The sequence below is a fragment of the Nicotiana tabacum genome, chromosome 21 (genome assembly GCF_000715075.1).
Source record: "Nicotiana tabacum cultivar K326 chromosome 21, ASM71507v2, whole genome shotgun sequence".
NCBI lineage: Eukaryota > Viridiplantae > Streptophyta > Magnoliopsida > Solanales > Solanaceae > Nicotiana > Nicotiana tabacum.
This window is the reverse complement of record NC_134100.1, coordinates 25,627,959-25,635,732: the sequence shown is the minus strand read 5'-3', so window position 1 is coordinate 25,635,732 and position 7,774 is coordinate 25,627,959. Positions and strand designations below refer to the sequence as shown.

Here is a 7,774-nt window from a genome sequence, read left to right as displayed (position 1 = left end):
CTGCCCTAGCTGCAGTGCGGGACACACCTTTGCCCTTATCGCGACCACACCACGTCCTCGGCTTCTAGTGGCCATAGCTGGTGGTACTGGTAGTCGTCCATCCTGACCGGTAGCGCGTTTCCTCACCATCTGTAAGAGAATAGAATAACAGTAGTACTCGTACCAATAAATTCGCACGACAAGAATTTCAAGAATATGAAGTTTTTCCTAAAGGTTCTGCAGCCTCTCGAGGATAAATACAGACGTCTCCGTACCGATCCGCGAGACTCTACTAAACCTGCTCATGACTTGTGAGACCTATGTAACCTAGGCTCTAATACCAACTTGTCACAACCCCAAACCTGGACGCGGTCGTGATGGCGCCTCTCGTGAAGACAAGGCCAGCCGGCATTACCCATTTCTAGTTTTAAGTAGTTAAACAATAAGATTCAATTCTGAACATGATAAATAACCCAAAGGTGAACAATGTCCATACAGAACAATATGTGGAATACAACCCAACACAGCCCGAGACCGGGTGTCACTAGTCATGAGCATCTAAAAATCCGGAATACTCAGAAAAAGTCTACAAAGTTTAATACAAAAACTAAAACAAGGAGAAATAAGATAGGGAAGAAGCTCTGGGCTGTGAACGCCGACAACTACCTAGAGAATCTTCGGGTCCGCCTGAGCTGGAAAGATCAACACTTGGGAGCAGGACTAGATGCGCCCGAATCTGCACATAGGTTGCAGGGAGTAAAGTGAGTACTCCAACTCAGTGAGTAATAATCATAAATAAAGACTGAAAACATGAAATCGCGTAAGGCACATTATAGGCTATAATGAAGCAGTAAAACAGGCAAGAACAATGATTCAATAAGGATATATAAAATCATATAAGTTTAGTTTAAACTTCAAAAGATGCCTATTCAACAATTAAACAGGTAAATGACATACAAATAAGACAGATAAGCACATAGAGAATTGTCCTTCGGGCACAACATCAACAATACCAGCCCCTTGGGCTATATCTCACATCACAATGGGTACTCGCACTCACTGGGGGTGTGTAGACTCCTGGAGGGGCCTCTTTCGGCCCAAGCGCAATATCAAGCCATCTCGTGGCATCATCACTAGGCCCTCGGCCTCATAATCATAATCAGTGTTTCCTCACAAATAGGACCTCGGCCTTACTCAGTCAAAATCCTCACAAGCTACTCGGGCAATAGCAAAAGATCATTCTCAGCTCAAAATATCATTTAAAAGATCATTTAAGTGTTAAAATAGTGTAAACATGAATGAGTTATGAAAACAGTGGAATATAGCATGGCTGAGTTCAAGTATTAAGTCAAAGCAGTGAGAAAATATCAATAAAAATCCCCTAAAGGTTCAAATAGTTGGTGCAAAGCCCAAATGTGGCATTCAGCCCAAAACAAGATGATAGCAAATAGATTTCAGTCAAATACGCGGTAAAATAGTCATTCGGGATTGACTAAGTCACAATCCCCAACAGTGCACGACCCCACGCTCGTCATCTAGCGTGTGCGCCACCTCAATATAGCACAACGATGTGCAAATCTAGGGTTTCATACCCTCAGGACATCATTTACAATCATTACTCACCTCAATCCGGTCAAATATCTAGCCCGCGATGTGTTTTCCCCTCTAATTGTCCTCCACTCGCGTTGAATCTATCCAAAATCAGAATTACAACGTCAAAATATGCTAAGGGAATGAAGCCCAAGCGAAAATATTCAATTTACAACATAAATCCCGAAATTAGGAGAGAAAACATGGAAAGGAAAAGATATCTAAAGACTTGAAGAAGATTCCACGATTCAGGTATAACAGGTGATGTTGTTGGGAGGATGTCCCCAGTAGAAATGACAACAAACTGTTCCATATATTTACGGTCTTTATTACTATCAACACTGGTAAGGAGAGTATGATGACCGTGTTTGCTAAGTTTTAGACATCCCTGCGGAAGATCTTTGGGGAGTAGAGGTTCATATTGTATACAACAGTTAGGGTTTCTCTGCTCTTTGAACACAATTGGCGGAGCAAGCCACCGCGCGCCAAATGGATGGACCTACTTGAGCCAAAGATATTTGATACCGATAGGAGAATTCTAAAAGTATAGGGTCAATTTTTTTAAAGAATCCCAAAGTAAAGGGGTATGTATAATCATACATGTACCCCCGCTTGGAGAAGGTGACCCTTCCTTTATTGGGGGTGAAGATTTCACTATTTTACCAGTCACAATCTTTTTTAACAATGAGAATGCTGGCAAAGCGTATGAAAGAAGGGTACCTACGAATATGCAATATCTATCACTTTTAGGGTTAATGGGTTCTTTTTGGACATGAAGATCCAACTAGAATTCAAGTTGGAAGGAATAATGGTATTAACAGTAGGAGGTTCAGAACGTCGACCTCCTTCACTTTGTTCTTCTTAGGGCCTTTACCGAAGAGAAGGCCAGAATTTCTGAGAACAACTTCGTTAGAATACATGGTGGTAAGGAATTTGAAAAGGGAGATTTTACTGGGAAAGATGAATTTTGCAGTAGGAGAAGAAGGAGTTGTAAAAGTAGAGAGTAAAAATGATGAGTTGTGGAGAAGTTTATAGTCGGCAAAAATCGTGGTCATGATTAACTCGAAAACTGGCAAAAATATTTTCCAAATCGCTGGGTAACACGTGTTCGGGTCATTAAATGCGAAGAGACGTGCGTCCTTTCAAGTGTCAGAAACTGTTCAGAAACTTGCCCGCTAAGGAAAGAGGTTATATCTATTTCCCGGTAACACTAAAGTATTGTCAGGGAAAATGTGGTTATAATGCTCAAAATGACTGGTCGGGTCGTTACAAGTTAGATGAGTGATGAGATGATACGTGGAACTGAAGACAGGTAAGATATGAGTCAGCAAATAGTTAGCACCAGATACAAACATGTAACCGGTGTTGAATAAGGTCCGAAGGCATTGGAACCGAAAACGAAGATTTGAAAGGAAGATATCAGCTAGGAAAGACAACATTCAATGAGCAGGTGTTACAAAGAATCCTGCATTTATATCCAATTGTTATACAGCCATCAATGACGATTTCATTTTTATTTAAGATGAGCTTGATTTGAGGATCTTGTCTCCCTAAATAGAGCTACAAATAGGAGAATTAGTATCTTATGTAGAACATGAAGCATTCTGTACGAAAAAGCTATTTAGCTGCTCTCATTCTATAGAATTACTTTCTTTATTTTATTCTTAACATTATTCTTGTTATGCTATGAAGAAGCTAAACACTTAGTCAGACTTGTATTTCTTTTAAAGTTATTTCATAATCTTATTTCAGTTCTTATTTCTTTTATATTTTAGATCAAACTAATTAATGTGTCTATAAGCCACATTACAAATTTAACTGTACCGTTTTACGGATAAACACTATGTACTTTTTGGGTGTTCTCATTTCCATTAATTTAAGATCTTTACATAAATAGCTGAATCAAATTCATTATTTCTTTTTTAGTCGGTATACATAGATTATATATAGATTAAAACATATATTATACATCGGTCAACTTTTTTTAATTTAAACAGTTGAATTAACGACTATTTAGATTAATTCCTCTTAATTAAACATAAGAATACACCATATGTCCTTCGGAAATTGGAATTTCTCCTTACCGTTTAAGTCTTTCCTTAAAGGATCTGCTTTTTATTTCATTGTTTCTCTTTTCTAGGTACCTAGAAGGCAATCGATTAAAGAAAGTTTACGAAGGAGTTGAGGAGTACATGATTACATTAAAGTATAGGAATCCTATTATGAGCAAGCTAAGGAGACTCGTGTCTGTTATTCATAATCTGAAGTCTTTTTATGTCTGTTAAAGAACAAAGTTACAAATTACTTCCATCGACTTAGGTGGGCACTTTTGTTTAATAAAAGAACATAGCTGCTTTAACATACGCGCTTAACTTAGGTTTAGAGCTAAAGTTTTGTATGTCGGCCTCATGCTAGCCATTTGCGTACACACAAAGGTTTCAAGTTCTCTTCTTAAATTACTTTGAAAATGTTAAAGCTCCTTTCTCTCTTTCTCACCAAAGATTGTAGTCTATAGTTAACTGGAGATATGGGTTCAAGCTTTCAGAATAGAAAAAATCTCGGCAGGCAGCGTTTTTCTCTTTAATAAAAACCTTTCGATACAAGATAGAGCCGTTCACATGAAAGAAAAAAATGTATCTTTTCTTATTTTCTTTCCCGAGAGGAAGAGAGAATGAGGGTCTTATGGAGGGAAGGGGGAGGGGAAAGGCTTGGGCCTACCTATTCTGATAGCCCATAAAAGAACGGGAGTTGTTGAGAGGTTCCGTATTGCCGAGACGAAGGACAACACTTATGTACGTGATCGTAGTATGCCACGTCGTCTTGTCCACGTTACATTGAAGAGTACCTATGCACTATGTTTCAGCTCTATTATATGGCACAAATTCGAATTAATCGGAGCTATAATACAAATATCGAATACCGAGCGAGAAATGCAAAAATTAAAGCTCCTTTCTGTGATTCCCCTCTAATGGCTTACGGTTTACTTATAATCAGCTTTCAACTTTATAAATATGACTAGATGATATCATTGCTCTTTTTCTTGTTTCTTCCTTTTAATATTTTTGATTTGATCTATAGCTAATTACACACTTTGTTTGACTTTAGAGAAAGAAGAAATACAATAGGCTTTTGCATAATAATGTATAGAACCACAATTACCAGTATTGTAATTTATCTTCTTTTTTTATGTACATTTTATTTTTTCTAAAATCGTATTATAACTATGCTAATCACTTTGTAATACTTGTCGACACTTTATTGTACAAAGATTATACAATACTTCAAATACAATTTAGAGTATTTCTACTTAGATTCTATACTTTTTTATTTTAAAAAATATTCTACACCATCAAACTTTAAATCGATTACTAAAATATGATTAAAAACTCAGTTGAAACATAAGCCGTGATGTATTTTCTCATTGTTTAAATTGAATAATATATTCTTTTACTCTTTTAGTATTTTCAATCGTATTAACGTATTAATTTTTCTTTTCATATCAATCAAAATTTGAATAATAAAATAAATTAATTTTATTCCCAAATAGTTGATGATAAGGTGTGTGTTTTTGGGTTCTTTAAAATGATAAACCTGAGTTTTTGTTATTTAGAATTTTTTAACAAGAAAATTTGTATTTGTTTCTAGTTTAATGACATGTCTTAATAATTTAATAAAATAAATTAATTTTTGTATCGCGCTAAATACTAATCAAATTGACGTCAAATTGAAGCATTACAGTTTTTTCCTAGTGTCATTTGATATGATTGAGATATTATTTAGGGTGTAATACAACTTTATTCACCTTTTTAAAAATAGTTAATTCTATATTTATATATTTTGAAATCTATATAATATTGGATTTTTATTGAACACAGAGGAAGTACCCAAATAACTTTGATCATAGAGGGAGAAGTATAATCCTGCATAATGATACTTCTCATGCTGCCTAATATGAAATGATTTTTAAAGGAAATTTTTTTCCCAAATTAATTTGCTTAATTTTTGGTTTAGGTTATTCTCAAGTCATGTTTTAGAGAAGGGATTATTTTTTATGCAATTTGAATAAATACTAAATTTCTATATTCAAAAGGGGACTTGAAAATATATTTTATTCTTAAATATTTTCCCTAATTTTATAAAGTGGTCCAATTGAAATTTAATTTAATGAGAACTAAATGATATGAATTGATAATAGTATAAGAACATCTGAACATAAATCTATATAAATTATCTCCACTTCTTTTTCTTTTTAAAAAAATCTTCTTTACTAAAACAGTTGATGAATAAAACAAATGAAAAAATATTTCTTAAGGAGATAATAGAATTGTTATATATAACTTTATGTTACCATGGTATATTTTAATCAAATGAATGTTTTAATTATAAAATTACCAAACATATAATATTTCTAGTTAAAAATACTTATTGAAAAAATAATTTTGTAAATAGTGAAGGTGAGAATAATTTGCTTTCACAAAAAAAAAAAAAAAGTAGTGCATTTAAAGAAGATACTGAATATTGAATGGGAAGTGGGATCCACTTGAAGAATTCAATAGCTTGTGCCCCATTTACTTTTGATTTTTTCCGTGAGTAAGAACTCACAATCAAACTTTTGAGCCTATTATACAAGCAACCAATGCAGTTATATTTTTGAAATGACAATAATGCCCTTGGTCGACCTCCTCTTCTCTCTTCTATATAATATATAATATATAATAGATAGAAATTAATAGTATGATGAGATTCCTATATATTCTTAAAATGATAGAGGCTAAATGCCTTTGTGAAACCAAATGGAAAAAGGGATATATAATTTCTAGTTTCTGCTATATTCAATTGATTATTATATATTCTCATTCTTTTAGAGCATCCTCTGCCTCTAGTCTGACCTATTTTGGCCTATAAAGAAAATAGGTCCACTACTTTGAAGCTTTTTAAGTCATTGACAGTTAAGTAATGAGATTATAGACAAATGCCTGTCGGTTTCGGTTACGTTGATGTATTATCTACCGAACTGTTACGGCAACAAATTAAATTGATGTCTGGAAAGAGACTGCCGTATAACAATAATGGAATTTAGCTCAAACTACGAATTCATAATTTATATAAACAGCGCAAAGGAAGTATATACTATCAATTCGATTTTATCTGACTAAAGCATGTTATTTTACTATAGTTTCTTTTTGGCCAAGAAGTGTTAAATTTCGGCTTAGTGGTAGAGCACGTGGCTTATAACCACGTGGTCGTGGGTTCGATCCCCATAGACGACACCAAATTGTTTCATCAAAAAGTGTTATATATTTTTGTTAAACTAATTAAATAAATGATAATGTGTAAATTCTAGTAAAATATATTAAATCCTAGGTCCAAGATTGATGGATAACAATAATATAAAAACCGCATTCAAAGCTACTAAATACCAAAAGGATGTTTAATGATATTGTTATGAGTGAATGAGGGGATAAGGGCAAACAATAAAGATGATAAATGACAATAAATGTAAATAGAGAGAATGATTCACCTAAATGTTCAATGAGGTGGATGATTCTCTCGGAGAGTGATGGAAGATAACCAAACGTGGGAATATATGAAACTTTATCGGATCTGATGTGAGAAAGTTTCGGACAAACAACAAATCGAATCTTGCATAAATATAATATTTGGAGTTACTTGAAAGTTAATTTTTCTAAATAGAGCTTATCAAATTGAATATTACGTGGTCCTTCTTTCTCTCTCTATTCCTACTTATATGGGACATATATCTCTTACCTATTGAAAGTACAAATGCAAGAATATTCTTCAGAATATTCCTTTAAAATATTTTATTGCTAAACTAGCCATTTTGACCGATTTGAGTGCTCGACCTCGACCTTAGGTGGTTGGCTCAACAATGTTGCTTCTTAAGCACGACCTCGGCCTAATTAATTTTTGGTTGCCCTATTTCAGACGTGATCTCCTTGATCAGATTTTGACCGATACAGTTTCCGCGTTAACATTTCTTATAAAGAGTTAATCGTTGTCAATTAAGTTAACTTTGATAGTGTAAAGCTTATATATTATCGTCGGTATGTAGAACTTTAAATCATTAACTTATTACGTCAAGATAAAAGAATCATATAAAGATGGATTAGACGATAATTTAAGAATTCCTCTTATGCCGTCTTACCATAAAATTTCTTTTTAAAGTATTGCGTCGGTATAAAGT

The 7,774-nt window shown here is 34.0% G+C and overlaps 1 non-coding gene across 1 annotated transcript; it reads left to right on the top strand.

Moving 5' to 3' along the window:
- Positions 1-6,765: 6,765 nt before the first annotated feature.
- On the top strand, positions 6,766-6,839 carry TRNAI-UAU (transfer RNA isoleucine (anticodon UAU)). Its single transcript has one exon. It is a non-coding gene; the product is annotated as a tRNA-Ile (tRNA).
- Positions 6,840-7,774: the final 935 nt, after the last annotated feature.